Source organism: Perognathus longimembris, chromosome 20 (assembly GCF_023159225.1).
Source record: "Perognathus longimembris pacificus isolate PPM17 chromosome 20, ASM2315922v1, whole genome shotgun sequence".
Taxonomy (NCBI): domain Eukaryota; kingdom Metazoa; phylum Chordata; class Mammalia; order Rodentia; family Heteromyidae; genus Perognathus; species Perognathus longimembris.
The window spans coordinates 30,629,186-30,649,208 of NC_063180.1; the positions used below are offsets into that span (position 1 = coordinate 30,629,186).

The following is a 20,023-nucleotide window of genomic DNA, read 5'->3' on the forward strand; positions in this document are numbered from 1 at the left end:
TCTGCCTCAGGACTCCTAGTAGCCATACCTGCCCTAGCTAGCAGGACCTGATAGACCCCGCATCCACATGAAGCAGCCCAGAAGTGCGTTTCTGTGGCTGCCCTTGTTTTCCCTGCCAGGAAGGACTGTGTCCCTCAGTCCCCCTCAGCCCCAACAGCCTGCTGGATCCTTCTACTGCTCCCTGTCTCCCCCCTTAACTGACATATAGTGATTACAGCTTACTGTCTGATGAACTACTAAGGGAATGGCCTCTCCTGGGGCTCTTTGAGAGGGAACTACAAAGCCTCTGGCTCCAGGGGCTGGAGGGCAGTGGTGGAATGAGGAGCAAGAGATTCATCCTGGTAGACAGGGGTGTCCTTCTCCTAATAGGGTACAAGCACGTCAGGAGAGACAAGTAGCTGTGTCCAGGGGAGACAAGTAGCTGGTGGTGTGGCTCAGTGCTAGAGCATGGCCTGGCATGTGCCAGGCCTGGGTTCCATCTCCAGTGCCATCAAAACTGTCAAGGCTGTCACCACTCCCTTCTCCCAAATGGACACTCGGTCTCCCTTGGGTGCTAGAGAATGTTCTCTAGAGGTAAGAACCCCAGATACTTCAGACTTTTAGAAAGTGATCACTACCCACAGAAAAAAAACCTCCTTAAAACATTTCTGGTCTGGAAGCAAATTGTTCCCTAACTGCTTTCAGTGGGAGAAGCCCTGAGGGCAAAGTTCATCTCACAATTGTCAAGTTCACAGAGTACCAGCTCTGGGCTGGGCCAGAATTGGCTTTTCATAACTAACTGAAGATTAGCAATAGGTGTTGGCCCAGGTGCAAAAGAGCTCTGCAGGATTTTCAACACAAATAAACATTCTTGTGAGGAATGGTGGCTACAATTGTGATCTCAGCACTAGGTAGAGGAAGAAAGATCTTGAGATCCAGGCCAGCCCAGATTACATAGTAGAACACAGTATCAAAACAACAACAAAATTCTAATTAAGAAAACAGTGAGGGCTGAGAATGTGGCCTAGTGGTAGAGTGCTTGCCTAGCATGCATGAAGCCCTGGGTTCCATTCCTCAGTACCACATATACAGAAAAATTCAGAAGTGGCGCTGTGGCTCACGTGGTAGAGTGCTAGCCTTGAGCAAAAGAAGCTCAGAAACAGTGCTCAGGCCCAGAGTTCAAGCCCCAGTACTGGCAAAAAAACAAACAAACAGTGATACTCCATAGACACTACATTGAAAATGGACTATACAGGGCTGGGGATATGGCCTAGTGGCAAGAGTGCTTGCCTCGTATAGATGAGGCCCTGGGTTCGATTCCCCAGCACCACATATACAGAAAATGGCCAGAAGTGGCGCTGTGGCTCAAGTGGCAGAGTGCTAGCCTTGAGCAAGAAGAAGCCAGGGACAGTGCTCAGGCCCTGAGTCCAAGCCCTAGCACTGGCCAAAAAAAAAAGAAAGAAAGAAAATGGACTAAACAACTTGTGAAGGGGGACAGGAGGGAAAAACTGGGAGAGGGTGAGGGAAAGAGTGACACTGTCCAAAAAGAAATGTATTCATTACCTGATTTATGAAACAGTAACTGTACATCACATTTATAATTTTTTAAAGGGCTGGAAATGTAGCTTAGTGGTAGACTATTTGCCTCACATGCATGAAGCCCTGGATTCAATTCCTCTGTACCACATAAACAGAAAAAGCCAGAAGTGGTGCTGTGGCTCAAGTAGTAGAGTGCTAGCCTTGAGCAAAAAGAAGCTCAGGGACGGTGCTCAGGCCTGGAGTTCAAGCCTGAGGACTAGGAGGAAAAAAGTGTGCATTGACAAGTGAAGAAACATAGGTATGTAGGTTATGAGAGATGATGTGATTTATTTTCTCCTAAGTCATAGGAAATAGGAAGACACAAACATCTTCCTTCCTTCTTTATTTTTTTTTCTTTTCTTTCTACTAATCCTGGGGCTTGATGAACCCACATATGTATGGCAGTAGTATTCATCACACATTTACTATCTTCAAGGACCTGAGACTCACAGCCTAAATGAAGTATTAGTGACATAGTTTTTACAACCTCAGCCAGTTTAGTTCATGGCAAAAGGTCTAACAAAGCCAAGACAGAAATGGGGTCCTTCAGCCAGGCATGGGTGGCTCATGCCTATAATCCTAGCTACTCAGATCATGGTTCAATTCCAGCCTGGGCAGGCAAGTCTGAGAGATTCTTATCTCCAATTAACCACCAGAAAACCAGAAGTGATGCTGTGATTGAGTGTGATAGAGCGCTCAAGTGATAGAGTGATAGCCTTGAACTGAAGAGCTCAGGGACACCACCCAGGCCCAGAGTTCAAGCCCCACAACAGAGAAAGAGAGAGAGAGAGAGGAGAGGAGAGAGGAGGGAGCAAGGGAGGGAGGGAGGGAGGGAGGGAGGGAGGAAGGAAGGGAGGAAGGAAGGAAGGAAGGAAGGAAGGAAGGAAGGAAGGAAGGAAGGAAGGAAGGAAGTCCTTCCTCTGAAACCCCAAAGCTCTGCCTAGCTTACACCTCACACCCGGCCGACTCCTCAGGCAGGTCTCACTCTGCCCCTGGGCTGCTGGAGGCATTCTCTCAGCTACAGAAACTGAACTGGTGTGTGAGCAAGGCCACAGCCACCCACTGACCCCCCACCAGCTCCAGCTTGCCAAGAGCAGTGTGGAGAAAATGTCCTGCAGTCAAGGATGGGAGGAACAGTGCCCACCTCTTCCCAAGGAGGGGCTGAACCCCCCAAAGGGGTAGTTCCAGGAATGCATGTGAGGCTAACATGGGGAGCCCCTCACTTCACTGCCCTGTGATCTCCAGGTTTTAGCACCAAGCCCTCTGGCATGCCTCACATGGGGCACTAGAAAATGAGTGATTTCTTTAGAAGCTTTTCTTAAAACAAAACAAAACAAAAAAAAGGTGCCTAACTTAGCAAGGCCGGGTGGCACATATCTACAATCCCAGGATTCAAGATGCTGAGGCAACAAGGTCTAGAGCCTGAAGCCAGCCTGGGCAACACAGGACTGTCTCTCAAAATCAATCAACCAATCAACCAGTGAAGCATCCACCAAATGAAACTAGAGGCCCATCCACACGCACCCCACCACAGCCACACTCAGGTCTCAGAATGCCCCACCCAGCCAAAGGAGCTGCCCAGCATACCTGGCAGAGGCGCAGGTGACCAGTGCCAACATCATGCCCATTTTATAATGACACAGTTGTGCAGTTTGGCCTGTTGTTTCAGGACCTTCAATGTTTGTCTCCATACTGAAAAACTGTCTTTTTTAAATGAGATATAAGTGGTGCTGTGGCTCAAAGTGGTACAGCACTGGCCTTGAGTTGAAGAGCTCAGGGCCCAGAGTTCAAGCCTCACAATGGACCAACAAAACAAACAAACAAACAAAAACAAGCAGGGGCTGGTAATGTGGCTTAGTGGTAAAGTGCTTGCCTAGCATGCACAAAGCCTTGGGTTAAATTTCTCAGCACCACATAAACAGAAAAAAGCTAGAAGTGGCACAGTGGCTCCAGTGGTAGAATGCTAGCCTTGAGCAAAAAAGAAGCTCAGGGATAGTACCCAGGCCCCCTGAGTTCAAGCCCCAGGACTGGCCGAAAAAAAAAATTAAAAAATAATATATATATGCCTTTACAAAATTAAAATGGTAGGAAGAAAGTAAAAAGAACAAAGTAAAAGCGTCACATCACAGACCCCATGACTCAGAGGTAAAGAGATCTCACTGTGAACTCTGTCCCACGGAGGACAGCAGGGCTATTCTGTTACACCTGAGCTACCACTCCTGTGTCCTCTGCCTGAGCTGGTGGGTATGTTTTTGTGGAAGATCCTTAATGCTACTCTGGACTACTCAAGTTCCTGGCCTCACCATTACCTCCTTTTATTTTTTGTGCCAGCCCTGGGGTGTGAACTCAGAGCCTGGGAGCTGTCCATGAGATTTTGTGCTCAAGGCTAGTGTTCTACCACCAGAGCCACAGCTCCATTTCCAGCTTTTAATTGGAGATAAGCGTATCATATACTTTCATACTTTCCTACCCAGGCTGGGGCTGGATTTGAACCATGATCCTCAGATCTCAGCCTCTTGAGTAGCTAGGATTACAAGCATGAGCCACCAGTACCCAACACCATTACATCTTGATATGCTACCTTCAACATCTGAAATGGAGATGGTAAGGACTTAAGAACAACCCAAACTTGGTAGCACCTAACTTGGATCCATAAGATGGATCAGAGATGACATTTTAACATACTTTCCCCTTCCATCAAAAACAAATGGTTAGTTGAAAACACTTCCCAAATGTGGCCAGTTCCTGGACATCATGTTCTATCACTCCAGAGCAAGCAATGGGGAGGGCACTGAGCCAAATGCCCACAAATGACACATACACAGGTTTGGAGACCTGTATTGCTCTTCCATTCAGGACACTCCTAGTTTGTAAAAAAAAAAAAAAAAAAAAAAAAAAGGAAAGAAAAATAAAATAGTTAAGTGTTCTGGTAAAAAGGAGAATGGAGATAAAGGTCTAAGATAAACATCAGAAGGGTTGGGGATATAGCTCAAGGGTATAACACCTGCCCTGCCCTCACCTATGCCCTGGGGTTAGCCCTCAGGGCCACAAACAACAACTGGCCAAAATGTTAAAATGTTTGTAGTAGTTGTAGGCATAGAATCTATGTGAGTTTGATTTCCTCTGTATATCACCAGCATTTCCTAAGTTTTCTACATGAATATGAATTCCCTGTGTATTTTTAGTTTTAAAAGAAAAATAACCAGCAATCTGGTCCATTCATTTCTCACTGAAGGTCTCTGCTCATCCCAGTGCTGTCAGGAAGCAGCAGTACAAGGCTGAGCACAGAGCCCAGGAGGGCTTCAGACCAGCAGAGAAGTTTGCTCAGGATCAGGTTGAAGGCATGAATTATAACTTCATTTTTTTGTCTCCAAACAGAATGGAGGTAAAGACTAAATCAGTCTCTCTTCAAGTGTAACTGAAAGCCCCCTCCAATCTCCAGACTTCATAGATCTCTGCTCCTAGACAACTTCCAAAGGCCTTGCCTTCTCCCACCTCCCAGCCACCAAACCACCCACAGCCCTCAGCCCACACCGCCTTCCATCATGCCTCATTCCCAGAAAGGCTATGTCCTCTTTAAATCTCACAAGCTAAAGGTCCTACCCAGAAGGTAATCATCTTTCCCACCAATCATTATTGCTACTGACTACATTGAAGGGTGCTCAAGAAAAAATTCCTTGTGAAGGGAAATATTCATTTTCACGGAGCTGGAGAAAAACAAACAGAAACTGAAGCAAGTGACTTTGTTATATGTCCCAGCACAGGCCAGAAAGAGAGTGAGGGCAATGCCAGAGGACAGAAATGAGGGATCATCCTGCAGTTTCATCCCTCATGGTCAGTTAATAAGTTTATTCACCGTCTCTTAGCCTGCTTCATGACTCAGTCTCCCTGAAGCCAATCAGCTGAGTGCCTGCAAAACTGAATTTCTGATCTCAGATCCTGAAGTAGAGCAATCCATAGGAACAGTCCGGCCCAGGCTGACATCTATGACCACTCTGTGACACCACCACAACATGTATTTGATGTAGCCACTGCTCTCTGTGTCTATGTTCCCAGGCCTCAGTGCTCGAGTGCCAACCTGACAGCACTTGCAAGGCTCTAAGTTCAAATTAAAGTATGCCCCCCACCCCCAATGTTAAAATCCAAACTCCTTGACCATCTTTCTCAACCCCAGCTCTGCCTGCCTACCAGCCTCATTCCCAGACAACGGGTCTCGCACAGCTCCATTCTTTCACAAGTATGGTCCCCTCCTAAAATGTCCTCATTCAAGTCTGCAAAACTCCTCTAAAGCCTAGTTCAAAAGTCACCTTCTCCCTCATGCTCTCCCATCTTTCTCAGCATTTCATTCTCACTACTTATAACAGCTCTTTAGCCATAAGTATAGAAGAGCATTGTAAATAATCATTGTAGCTTGTCCTTTAAAATACGTGACATCTCCTGGGTACTCTAGCTCCCAGAGGAAAGGAACTCATTTTATTCACAAGTTCTAGCACCATATTGGAACCTGGAATGAAAAATCAGTATTGAATAATTCACCACATGGAGCACTACATTAAGTTACAGAGGAAAAGATAGCTGCCCAAATTAAAGACCTGAATCATCTATATATTCAATCTTATCCAAATGACAATATGGCCGAAAGGCAGCATAGATGTATACAACTTCAAATTACAAATGGGACAACAGTAGCTCTCTCCTGTAATCCTAGCTACTCAGGAGACTGAGACCTAAATGATGGAGGTTCAAAGCTAGCCAGGAAGAAAAGTCTCCATCTCTTTAATTGACCAGTGAAAAGTGGTACACTGCCAACCAAGAACAAACTTGAGGCCTTGAGTTCAAGACCCAGTACTGACACAAAAGTAAATAAGTAAATTATAGCAACTAATATTTGAACTAAACCGTTGACAAGGATCAATATGATCCCCACAAAAAGGCAATGAGATAAGTACTTTTCTCTCTGTTAAGATGAAGAAACTGAGGCAGGTTAATAAGTAAATTTGTGTATGTGAATCCAGAGCCAGTGAGCTGGGTTTGAATCCAGGCTATGTTACAACTATGACTGGCCAAGTCACTACCGCCTCTGGGCTTGTTTCCTTATAAGAGGCATATAAAAACTTCATTTTCCCATAGTATACAGAGGACTGAGTTAAATATAATAGTGTGTACACACACACAAAATCATTGAAACAGGCTCCCCACCTAGCAGACACTCCAGAAATGCCCATTCATTTTCCCTTCCCTTCCCAAAAGCTGAGTAGGGCAGCCTCAGCATAAAGGCTCTCCCTCCCAATCGGAGCAGGAAGTTAGGCCACTCAGCACAGAAAGCCTGGCCTAACCTCTTATCTCAAGAACTAGCCCAGTAGGGACCAGAGACCTTTTAAAATGTAAATATTCCTAATTACACTAGAGATACAGCCCAAACTTCAGAGGGAAAGCAGTTAGGACTCTAGGCTAGGGGAATGGGACCCAGCCCACCTTTCCACAAACATTTCCCCCTCCCTCCCTCCAGCCCCCAAGATTCTTTCACTTCCTCCAACTGGCCAGGGTCTGTGCTGCTCCACACGGTTAAACTGGGCCCTCCTCCCTCCGAGCTGTGGCCTGAACGTCACTTCCTCAGGGAAGCCTTCCTGCAGCCCTTCTCAGTCTCTCCTCTCTTCATCTTTCTCTTCTCTCTTTCACCTTGTACTCACCACAGTTTGAAATTATTAGTTTACCACTTCCTTCAAAAGTTTGGTTCCCATGACACCTGAGGCTGAGACTACTAGAGCTCAGTACACATGCTGGGCATGTGTAGGCCCCTAGTCAATCCCTTTAGATAAAATAAACAAAACAGTGTTGGCGGCTCACACTGTCATCCGAGCTACTCAGTAGGAGGCTGAGATCTGAGGATCTTGGTATGAAGCCAGGCTGGGCAGAAAATTCTGAGACTATCTCCAATTAACCAGCAAAAAGCTGGAAGGGGTGTGTGTGTGGCTCAAATAGTAGAGTGCTAAACTTGAGTGAAAAAGGGACAGCTCCCAGGCCCTGACTGAGTTCAAGCCCCAATACTAGCATATACTCACACATACACATGCACACATGCATATGTTCATGCCTGCACACTCACTGAGGACACTTTCTTACAGACTCCTTCCCAGGCTACTCTAATGTAAACTTAACACTGGCTCAGTGGAGCATGGTACGGCATGCCTATAATCCCAGCACTCACGAGGCTAAGGCAGGAGGATCTGTAGTTGCAGGCCAGCCTGGTGTACAGACACACACGTACACCACACATATATAACTATGTGACATACATACACACATATATGTTATATATATGTATATCTGTCCCCCCTTAAACATCCAATTCTTCCCCTGCTTTTCTCCTGAGCATTTTAGCACCTCGTGACATACCATATTTTTATTATACATTTTATCTACTGTCTTCTTACACACAGTGGATTGAAAATTTCACAAATGGCAGCTACACCTTGCACATATTTGTTGACAAATATTTGTTGGCTAAGACTAAAACCTAGGGCCTTTCTGGTTTACCACTGTATTCGCTCACACTTAGCTCAGCCATAAGCACATAAGTGCTCAGTCAAAATGCCCAGTAGGGCAGAGGGGTGCCTGCCTGCAGTCCCAGCAGGCTGGGGCCTCCGTGGGTGGGTAAGTGGGGGCTTCACCAGACGAAGCAAAGTCACACCAGTGAAAACCCTGGAAATGGGTGCACCAGCACCCACCGTTCCCCGTTCCCGTTCTCTCGGTGAGAAGAGGAGACAGCCCTGAAGCCCCACGGGGAGCCCGCCAGGCTAGGCACCCATCTGTCCCCGTCCTGTGTGCACCTGCCACCAACACCCCGCAGGCCCCACGTGGGTGGCTGCAGCCCCCAGCCCCGCGCTCCGCCAGCCCGTCGGGTCCTCTGTGGGGGGGGGGCCCAGTGTCAAACGCACTCCCCGTGGGCCTCGGCATCTGCTCCGGCCCCGGGCTCCTCGGCACCCGGCCCGCGGTTGTCAAGCGCGGACGCACGAAGGTCGGGGTCCCTCCCCGCGCTGGCTGGGCGAGGCCCGGAGGCCGCCCGTCCTCACGGTCACTCGAGGCCCCACCAGCCCGGCAGGAACAGTCCGCCGCGAGACACCCCGTGTCCAAGGCGGGGATACGGATCTGTCCCCGGTCGGAGGAACTTGGGCGCTGGGAGCGGAGCCCGCGGGGCGCCGGCGAGGGGCGCTGCTCCGCGGGTCCGCGCCGGGACGGCGCCCGCTCTCCAGGCGGCGGGGCCCGCGGCGCTGTCAGGGCGGCCCGGCGGGGCGGGGCGGCACCGTTATCCGGCGTGGGGCCCGCCGGGCGGCGGCCGGGGTAGGGGCGGCCGCGGGCTCCCGAGGCGGGCGGGGGCCGCGGAGCGCCAGGGCCCAGCCGCGGCGCGGACGCGGGCTCGCTCTCGGCTGGGGCTCCCGGGCCCCCTGGCCGCCGCCTCCCGGTTCCGCCTGGCCGCGCTCCGGGGCCGGGGAGGGGGGCGTCCGGGGCGGCGGGCTTCGGGGGCGCTTACCTGAGGGCGGCGGCGGCGGCGGCGGCGGGCCCCGGCTCGGCCGCGCGCGTCCCCGGCGCCGGCTGCGGGAGCCACAACATGGCGACGGCGGCGGCGGGCGGGGCTGCGGCTCCGGGGGCGGAGCGGGGGCGGGGGCGGGAGCCGGGAGGCGGCGGGGCCGGCGGGGGCCGCGGGCACGGGTGGGGGCGGCGGGGGCGGCGGGGGGGCGGCGGCGGCGGCGGCGGGGCTGCTCGGGCCTGGGCCTCCCGCTGAGGTGGGCTGCGCGGAGCTGGAACGGCGGCGGCGGAGACGGCGGGACGGCGGCGCGGGGACGGAGCAGCGCGAAGCTGCCACCTCAGACCCCGACAGCCCGCCGCGACCCGGGCCTGCAGTCCTGAACGCGCCTTCCGCGCCCCGGCTTCCAGTAGGCGCCCAGGCCGCCCTCTAGGGCACCGCGCTCGGCTTCTCGCCTCGAAGGACCTGAGGCGGCGGCGTCTCGGCTAGAAGGGCCGTGTGCGGCCTAGTGACGGCTGCTCAGTGGCGGGGCAGGGCGGCGCGGCCTGGCACACCGGGGCGGCGCGGCCTGGCACTCGGGATGGGGGCGGCCGGGCCTGGCACCCGGGCGCCCTGAATGCCCGGCCGCTGCAACCACCCTGACCTGCCGCCTCCAGGGTAACCCAGGGACTCGCTGGCAGCGAGCTGGATGCCTGCAAGGGGGAGGTCGCTCAGGGATTCTGCAGGCCGGGGGAACCCGCGGGATCCCGCACATCTCCGACCGGGCCTGCGAGCTGATGCAGGCAGCAGGGAGGCCGCAGGGCTCTGAGCCCCAGCCGCCGGCCGCGGAACCAGCGGAAAGAAGAGGAGACACTCGCAAGAGGGCTGGGCCTAGCCCGCCGCTAGGGCCCTTGGAGCCCTCGGTAAGGGGTGTGTTGGTAAAGGAAGCAGCTTGCAAAGAGTGATTCCCTCCCCCTCCGCCCAGACGTTTGGCAGAGCGAGGGAGCAAGAAGTCAGCCTCCAGCTCGAGTAGTAAAATCTGGCTTTTGTTTTGCTGTAACTTTTCCAATTTGAAGGAACAACTCCAAGAGCTGAGGGAAGACAGAATAATTGATGGTTCAAGACCAGCTGTTTAGGTAAGGGAGCATTAACCGAAAGTGGCCCGCATGCCAGGCTGCACTCTTGGACTTGGCAGCTCAAGAAGAATCAGGGGAGCTTGAACCGTGCAGGTCATCAGTTCTGAAGTAATTTCCTTTAATCTCTTACTCAATGAAGTTGTGGGTCACAGTCCTGCAAGCCTAATATTTGGACATTTGATTGACTCAGAACAATGACAAGAGTCATCACATCCCAGCTGTTTACAGAGTTAGAATAGGTTGTTCTTTCTCTAGTTATTCATTGCTCACTAGATGACCACAGAGTTAGGGAAAGAGTGTAAATTAGTGAAGAATGAAAAGAAGAAATGTGCCACTTAAGCCAGAAGTTTAAAATCGATTACAATTTTCATTAAGAAATAGACATCTGGGGCTGGGAATATGGCCTAGTTTCAAGAGTGCTTACCTCGTATACTTGAAGCCCTGGGTTCGATTCCCCAGCATCACATATATAGAAAAGGCCAGAAGTGGTGTTGTGGCTCAAGTGGCAGAGTGCTAGCCTTGAGGAAAAAGAAGCCAGGGACAGTGCTCAGGCCCTGGGTCCAAGCCCCAGGGCTGGCAAAAAGAAAAAAGAAAGAAAGAAAAAGAAATAGACATCTAACATGAAAATGGAACTAGGAAACTTGATGAGATATTTGGGATGGGACAGGAGGAAGAATGATGGGAGGGGTGACTGATCAAAATGTACACATTGTGCTCGGTGCCAGCAGCTCACACCTGTAATCCTAGCTACTCAGGAAGCTGAGATCTGAGGATCATGGTTCAAAGCCAGCCCAGGCAGGAAAGCCCAAGAAACACTAATCTCCAAATAATTACCAGGGGAGAAAAAAAGCCATAAATGGATGTGATTCAAGTGATATAGAACACTAGCCTTGAGTAAAAAAAAAAGCTCAGAGACAGCACCAGGCCCAGGGTTAAAGGCCCAGGACCAGCACACACACACAGTACACATTGTTCATATAAGTGGGAATGCTAAATTAAAATTCCCTTGTATAACTATTGTAAGATAAAAATCTTACTAAAAAATACATTAACATCTCAACCAAGAACATATACAACATACGTTTGTGCACACTGTCACATACATACACACACACACACCTCTAAGACCAAGTTTCAGGAAGTTTTACCCTAAGTAGGCACTGTATGTTGACACTTTCAACTTTATTTTTATGTCTTTTTAAATGCTGATAGAACTTCTCACATTGGGTCTCTTACCCTCTGTAAGTCACAAATACTTTAAATTATGATAAAAAGAAATCAGAGAGCTGGGAATATGGCCTAGTGGTAGAGTGCTTGCCTTGCATACATGAAGCCCTAGGTTTGATTCCGCAGCACAACATATATAGAATAGCCAGAAGCGGCGCTGTGGCTCAAGTAGAGTGTTAGCCTTCAGCAAAAAGACGCCAGGGACAGTGCTCAGGCCCTGAGTTCAAGTCCCAGAACTGGCAAAAAAAGAAACCAGACTATTCCCTGCTGTCCTTGCAGTTCTTGTTTTGTTTAGTTACATAGCCCATGACCTTAAGCTTGCCTTGTTTACATGTCCCAGAAATCAACAAGGCAGAGAAGACTCTACCAGGATGCTAGGATGGCAGGAAGGCTGGCAGGAGCCATGTTTGGGTTCCTTCTCACTTCTCAGTGAATATTTCCTAATATCAGTATCACTCAGGGGCTATAAATATTTTGTTCATTGTGCAGCTTGAGATACAGATTGAACTTCAACCTAGGCAAACTACTGACTGCAAACCAAAAACAACCTTTGTGTTTAGTTGGGGGGGTTGTTTTATTTTGTTTTGGTCTTTTGCCAGTCCTGGGGCTTGGACTCAGGGCCTGAGCACTGTCCCTGGCTTCTTTTTGCTCAAGGCTAGCACTCTACCACTTGAGCCACAGTGCCACTTCCGGCTTTTTCTATGTATGTGGTGCTGAGGAATCAAATCCAGGGCTTCATGTATACGAGGCAAGCACTTTACCACTAGGCCATATTCCCAGCTCCAGTTAGGGGGTTTTGTTTGTTTTGTTTTGGTTTTATTTATTTATTTATTTATTTTTGCCAGTCCTGGCCTTGGACTCAGGGCCTGAGCACTGTCCCTGGCTTCTTTTTGCTCAAGGCTAGCACTCTGCCACTTGAGTCACAGCGCCACTTCTGGCCGTTTTCAGTATATGTGGTGCTGGGGAATCGAACCCAGGGCTTCCAGTATATGAGGCAAGCGCTCTTGCCACTAGGCCATATTCCCAGCCCTTTTTTTGTTTTTGTGATAACAGTCTCAATATGCATCCAGGCTGGCCTCAAATTTAGGATCACTGCCTCAGTCTCCTAAGTACTAGGATGACAGGTTTATGCCATCATACCTGATTCATATCTGGTTTAAAAAGTAATTTTCAACTGTACTTCAAGTCATTCCAAAGCATTCAAGTGAGTGCTTTAGTATAGCTTTCTTTTCATGTTTATGTCTCATCAGTGTATATGATTTTAATGAAATGAATTACACTGCTATATGGCTGATACAAACTGATTTAGGACCACACACAATGTGGTGATATTCCTATAACCTTATTTGTGAAAGTAGAAAGTTGGAAACATAATAAATGGCCAAGTCACTAATGATGTGCAGCATTGTGTAACTCAACACTGAGTACACAGATGAGGGAGAAGCCGGGAAGACATTTGATTACATAGTAAGTTGAAAAAGATACAACTGGCTAGAGTATGTCTAACTGGAGTATTAAGGGAAAAAATGCAGAGGCATCTGAAGCACTTAGCAGGCCCAGGGCAGCAGTGGTGTTCAGCTGGGGGGGAAGGGGTTGCAGAGCCCACTGGAAGAGGAGCAGCCCGTGTTTATGATGCTCAGCCTTAGCACAAGCAATGGTGCGCACATCTCATCACAGCAGGCTTCTTCCATCATTAACTTCAGAAATGTGTGTCAGTATTGAGAATTGTGGTGTCGAGCATAATGCTAGGCCCTGGAAGCCCAGTGCTGTGACACAGAAACAATCTTGAAGAGGCTGGATAAAGAAGGAAGACTGCTGGAGAGGAATTAAAGCTTTGTCTCCCCTTTACCCCACCCCCTCAAATTGGTGTCCCTCTTGTGCCATTTAACTGAAAATGGCTTTAACTTACTTTTTCTTTTTTATTTATGTATTCATTTATGTATTTATGGGTCTCACTATGTGACTCAGGCTTGGCCTCATTTTCCCAATTATTTCCTTCTTTCTTTCCTCTCCCCCTCCTTGGGTTTTTTTGTTTTATTTTTGTCAGTTGTGGGGCTTGAACTGAGGGCCTGAGCACTGTCCCTGAGCTCTTTTGCACAAGGCTAGTGCTCTATCACTTTGAGCCACAGCTCCACTTCCAATTTTTGAGTGGCTATTTGGATATAAGCATCTCACAGACTTTCCTACCCAAGCTGGCTTTAACTCACAATCCTAAGATCTCAGCCTCCTGAGTAGCTAAAGTACAGATGTGAGCCACCAGCACCCAGCTTCCCTCCTTATTTTATCTTCCTCCAATGCTAGGGATGGAACCCAGGGCCTCATGCATCTAAGTAAGCTAGTGTTCTACCACTGAGGCCCCATACTTACTTTAAATGGCTGCCATACAAGTTCCAGTGGTAAGCTTGTCTATTGCATTATCAAAACCTACTATGCAAAAGCACTCTCCAGGTGCTTATGAGAAGATGCTACATTCGGAGAAAGCTTTGGCAATGTCAATTACTATGATCCTTTTAAAAAGCAATTTGACACCACTCTGAAGAGCCTTAATAGAGATGTGATTCCCTTTTAAATCAGTACCACTCCCAGAAACTTCTTCCTGAAAGAAAGTCCCTCCAACTGGGCACCATGGCTCACACCTGTAATCCCAGTTACTCTAGAGGCTGAGATTTGAAGATCAAGGTTCAAAGCCAGGGATTGGGGGGGGAGGGGTCGCAGACAAGTCTCTCATCTCCAATTAACCAGCAAAACATAACTGTAAGTGGAGCTGTAGCTCAAGTGATACCAATTGCTTAGTACCTCTCCTATGCAAGGAACTACCAAGCTTGGGTTTTTTGTTTGTTTGTTTGGCCAGCATTGAGGTCAATGAGGCCCTGAGTTCAAGTGCTCACACACAATGCTCAAAAGAGAGCCATATGCAGGGTGATATTTCTTATACCCTTATTTGTGAAAGTGGAAAGTTGGAAACATAATAAATGGTTAAGTCACTGATGATGTGCAACATTGTGTAACTTAACACTGAGTACACAGATGAGGGAGAAGCAGGGAAGACATTTGATTACATAGTAAGTTGAAAAAGATACAACTGGCTAGAGTGTGCTAACCACCACAGAATCCCATGGATTTCAGTAGTACAGTTTTCTTAAGAAGACACTTATGTATCACACAAGAGCAGTAGGAAACATCTCTGGAGCTGTGTAATCAAGCTGAGCTTGTGAAGGGGCAATGTAAAAAGGCTTAGGTCTGGGAAGCAACAGCCAGCCCCAGGTCTGGCTTTCTGCTGAGAAGCAGTGCCAGTGAGCCCGAGGGCCCAAGAGGGAGCTGGGAGCCACACAGCCCTTCTTCCAGTTCTCCCAGTTCTTCTGTGGTACTGACCCAACAGGAAGTTTAAGGACCAGTGAGTCCAGATGGCTATTCTTCATGATCAGCCTTTGGATGTTAAGGATAGAGGGGAGGAAGGTGGAGAGGGAGGGAGGAGTACAAAGGCAGAATGTCCAGCAGGCTTGTGGTCACAGAACACTAGGGGTGGAGCTCAGTGGTGGAGTACTTGCCTAGCTTGTGCAAGACCCTCAATTCAATCCTCCACAGTGAGGCAGAAAAAAAAGCTGTGCCTTCCAGCTACTAAACATGGGGTCAAGAAGCTCAAGAGTACCAAGAAAACCAAATGCTAAATGGCAGCCTCTGTTCAGCAGCCACTATATGGTGGCAGTCACTTCCCCAGCCTTATCATACTCCTGCTTCCTCTTATAATGGAGGATTAACAAATCATCCATCCCCATACAGCACGTAGAATTCAGGCCATGCCATGGAGCCCTGGCAAAACCATCAGGCAGCCACCAGAAAGGAAGGTAAGAAGAGAGAAGAGAAGTAGTGGGAGAACGAAGGGCAAGGAAGAATTATGAAGGCTGACAAGGGGTCTGGGCATGGTAGTTTGTATTAGTAATCCCAGCTTTCAGGAGACAGAGATTGGGAGGATCCTGTGGTTCAAGACCAATCCAGGCAAAAAGTTTCAGACCCCATCTCAGTGAGTGGGTAGGTGTGGTGGTGCACCTGTCCAGCTACTAGAGTGGCATAGATAGGTCCAGGCTGGCTCAGGGCAAAGCAAAAGAGTTCTGAGGTGTGCCTCAAGTAGTAGAGTTCCTGCAGAATGTCACAGTGGTGAAGCCAGAAGATCAGGGATGGGGAGTAGACTTCTAAGTTTGCTAGTAAAGATGGCAGTGGCATCTCTAGGCTCCCTGCACTGTCAAAAGAGTGGGACACGTAGCAGGGAAGGGAGGAGAGAAAGGAAGGTGAGGCCTGAAGCCACAAGCCATCCAGGAACACTGGCCCTGAGAAAGAAAAGTAAGACATTAACCAGACAGCATTCCAGAGTCAGGTGAGGTGCAGTTTTCTTTGTAAAGGTCAAGAACACTGTATTATTTTTAAAGGCAAAGGTAGCAATTGCAGGTGCTAGTAGGAAAGGGGAAAGAGGGTGTGAAAAAGTCAGCTGAGGTATGACACTGTCCCAATGTGGACCTCTAGACCAGCAGCTTCTATAGGACACTTGCCAATAGAGGAAGCAGCTAAAGCTCACAGAAGTCCAGTTCCCTGGCCACAACCACAACAGCAAAGGCAGGTTTGCACTGGGGAGAGCAGATTTGGCAAAGAGGATCCACAGGTCAGCAATGTGACCCTCAGGCCTGGTCCCAGACATCCATTCCTTCTAGTGATTTGTGTTCTCATTCTCAGGCTGACCCAGCAGCAGCCCGGCTTCCCTCATCTCTCCGACTCAGGCCATGCCCAAAGCTATCTTCTTTCTAGGCTTCTGCAGAGTACATGGGGAGTTGAGCCTTACGTTGTTCCCTCCTATAAACATGCCTGCTTTCTGCTGCAAATGATGCTGAAAGTTCTCCTAGATGAGAGCTATACCTTTTTTGTTAGTTACTTATATACTTCATTTGAAAAGACAGTGTCTCTCCATGTAGCCCAGGCTGGCCTCAAACACAAGATTCCCCTGCATCAGCAAGGTGCAGCACCACACCACTTTCAACAATGTTTTTGGAGTGTGTTTATTCCAGATAAAATGCTGGAGGTGAAAAGCCAAGTAACAAAGCCCCCAAGGAAGTCAATCCAGTGAGAGCCAGCAGGCCATTCATATTTAGATGGTGAATCTATTGGCAGCACAAGTGCCAGGGAGGCTTCTATAATGTTCCAGATGACCTCAGGGACCTTCCTTTCTCAGCCTCCCCAGTACACCTGGGATTGCAGGTACACACTAGCATGGCTGGCTTATGCTACTATTTAACCAAATTTCATAACAATCTACTGAGAGACAGAGACAGAGAGATCACTAGCTTAACAACACTTGCTTCTTAGAGACATATCGTATTTCCTATTAGTACTTTTCTCCAACTGCTCATCAGAAAACATTGCACTTGTAGATCATCCAGCCCTTGGCCAGAAACATTCACACACAGACCCTTGTATATAAATTTGCATTCGACTTTTGGTTAATGTTTCACTGACAACTTTTTTCTGAGCTTAAAGTACAATACTCAAATCTTGATTTAATTAATTTTCAAACCACTGGATTGAGTTACTGGTTGATTTTGTGAGCTGAGAATAAAATGTAACAATGAAATTTCTAATTTAGCAAACAAAAATATAGTGAAATAACCATCCAGATTGACATTATACTGACTATATTCTGTTAACTCCATTCTATTCTGTTAGCTGAGATAACCCAGCACTCAGGAGGCTGAGGTAGGAGGCAGGAGGATCAAGTTTGAGATTAGCTTGGATTACATATAAGAATCGTATACATGAAGTTCAATTCCTCAGCACCACATATATAGAAAATGGCCAGAAGTGGCTCTGTGGCTCAAGTGGCAGAATGCTAGCTTTGAGCAAAAAGAAGCCAGGGACAGTGCTCAGGCCCTGAGTTAAAAAACCCAGGACTGGACAAAAAAAACAAAAACAAAAACAAAAACTAACACACATACACACACACACCCCAGAGGAATATGGCCTAGTGGCAAGAGAGCTTGCCTTGTATACATGAAGCCCTGGGTTCAATTCTCCAGCACCACTTATCTAGAAAATGGCCAGAAGTGGCGCTGTGGCTCAAGTGGCAGAGTGCTAGCCTTGAGCAAAAAGGAAGCCAGGGACAGTGCTCAGGCCCTGAGTCCAAGCCCCAGGACTGGCCAAAAACAACAACAACAAAAAAAAAAAACCGAATTTGTCTAAAAATTTTTTTAAAACAAGCTGAATGCTGGTGGTTCATGCCTGTAATCCTAGATACTCAGGAGGCTGAGATCTGAGGATTGCAGTTCAAAGCCATCCCAGATTTAAAAAAAAAAAAAGGTCATAAGACTCTTCTTTCCAATTAACTACTGGAAAACCAGAAGTGGAGCTATGGCTCAAAGAGGTAGAGTGCTAGCCTTGAGCAAAAAGCTCAGGGACAGCACCAAGCTTTGAGTTCAAGCCTCATAACTAAAAAATTAAATTAAAAAAAATAGGGCTAGATTGTAGCTCAGTGGCAAAGTGCTTGCCTAGCAAGTGCAACATCCTGAGACTTGATTCCCAGTACCAAAAAAGAAAAGACAAAAGAACAAAACAAAGCAATAAAGCTGAAAGGAAATGATGAGCATTGTGGTTCCATAGAAATAGATGTAAAATTGAAGCAGGGAAGAAAAGGCCTGGGGCTGGGAATATGGCCTAGTGGCAAGAGTGCTTGCCTCGTATACATGAAGCCCTGGGTTCAATTCCCCAGCACCACATATATAGAAAAGGCTGGAGTGGCACTGTGGCTCAAGTGGCAGAGTGCTAGCCTTGAGCAAAAAGAAGCCATGGACAGTGCTCAGGCCCTGAGTCCAAGCCCCAGGAATGGCAAAAACAAAAACCAAAAACCAAAAAAAACAAAAGGCCTGATTGAAAGCAAAGAGCATTCACTGTCCACTTAATAGTGAGCTGTGGGCATGGCCCAGCAGTTCCTGGTAGGCAGCAAACCCAAAGCCCTAAGTTCAAAATCACAATACTAGAGTGCTCAGGCCCTGAGTCCAAGGCAGGACTGGCAAGAAGAAGAAGAAGGAGAAGGAGAAGGAGAAGGAGAAGGAGAAGGAGAAGGAGGAAGAGGAAGAAGGAGGAAGAAGAAGAAGAAGAAGAAGAAGAAGAAGAAGAAGAAGAAGAAGAAGAAGAAGAAGGAGAAGGAGAAGGAGAAGGAGAAGGAGAAGGAGAAGGAGAAGGAGAAACAACTAAGCAACCAACCAACAAAACTTCACTAGTTGGTAAAGCCTGAGACCTGTGCACTGGCACACAGTGCTCCATGGATACATTGAGAATATATTTCTATATTATTTGGATAATTAGAAATGTACAAAGCCAGGCATGAAGGTCTGTGCCTATAATCTCAGCTCTTGAGAAGTGGAAACAGAGGATTACAAAAGCCAATCTGGGCTACAGAATAAGACCCTGTCTCAAACTTCTTCCTCCTCAAAAAAAAAATAAAAATACACAGAACAATAAAAAAAATCAAGGGGCTGGAGATCTGGCTCAGCAGAAGAGTGCCGGCCTGGCAAGCATGAGGCCCCGGGTTCGGTCCCTGGCTCTGGAAAAAAACAAAACAGAATTTTGGAGCTGGGGATATGGCCTAGTGGCAAAGAGTGCTTGCCTCATACACATGAAGCCCTGGGTTCAATTCCCCAGCACCACATATACAGAAAATGGCCAGAAGTGGCGCTGTGGCTCAAGTGGCAGAGTGCTATCCTTGAGCAAAAAGAAGCCAGGGACAGTGCTCAGGCCCTAGGTCCAAGGCCCAGGACTGACAAAAGAAAAAAATCATCAGAAGGTGGGTTTGTGGACTAAAACTTTCTTCTGTGGAGTGGAGTGGTACCTGGGCTGGGCATGGGTAGAAATTGTGTGTATCCAACACATGATATCTTAGAGATGACCGTCTGCTCACTATCCAAAGATCACCTACAGGCCAGATAGTCTAGTTCCTTCATGTATGGATAACCAAATCATTCAAATACTTTTTTCCAGTTCCTGTCTCAATACTTGTCCTTCAGTTCCTCACTTGCGAATACGTTTTTGTCTGTTCAATTTCCCTACATGTCAAATGAATTTACATGTATCTCTAATATTTTTTCCTTTCTGAGAGTCTTGTTAAGTTCCTCATAAAGCTCCTCAACTAAACTGACTTCTTCTATGTGCACACACACACAGGACTTTAGCCTCAGGTGAGAGGTAGACTAAAGCTCTCACTTGCTTAAGTGGATGTTGGGATGTATCTTTAGACTGAATCCAACATTAACAAGCACACGGCAAGGGCTCAACTACAAGAATTTAGATTCCAATGTATATTCAACACTTCTTATCAAGTACTTATTGAGTATCAACTTACTCTTTACCTACTACTGTTACCAAAGCTAGGGAGGAGAGCGGGGCAAGGCAAGCTCTCCCACCCAGAGTTTATAGGCATTTTCTTCCACAGACCTTCCTAATTTGGAGAAATCAGAAGTCATTTTTCAGCTAAGTATGGGGATCCTAAAGATGACAGCTGGGAGGGAGCGAGCGCACACGCGCACACACGCGCGCGCACACACACACACACATAAACACACAA

At 48.0% G+C, this 20,023-nt stretch overlaps 1 protein-coding gene and 1 long non-coding RNA gene across 3 annotated transcripts in view; one reads left to right on the forward strand and one right to left on the reverse strand.

The window, feature by feature from the left end:
* The window catches only part of Znf592 (zinc finger protein 592), a 34,577-nt gene extending 25,435 nt beyond the window's left edge, over positions 1 to 9,142 (reverse strand). Inside the window, exon 1 of one of the 2 annotated variants that reach the window (XM_048330106.1) lies at positions 9,089 to 9,142. The gene's annotated coding sequence lies outside the window, so the exon portion shown is untranslated. Of the gene's footprint in view, positions 1 to 2,701; positions 2,721 to 9,088 lie in introns of those variants that run through there. The other variant, XM_048330105.1, reaches the window with a different exon arrangement.
* Positions 486 to 6,712, forward strand: LOC125339033. The gene is made up of 3 exons (XR_007208382.1): positions 486 to 498; positions 5,122 to 5,126; positions 5,828 to 6,712. It is a non-coding gene; the product is annotated as an uncharacterized LOC125339033 (long non-coding RNA).
* Positions 9,143 to 20,023: the final 10,881 nt, after the last annotated feature.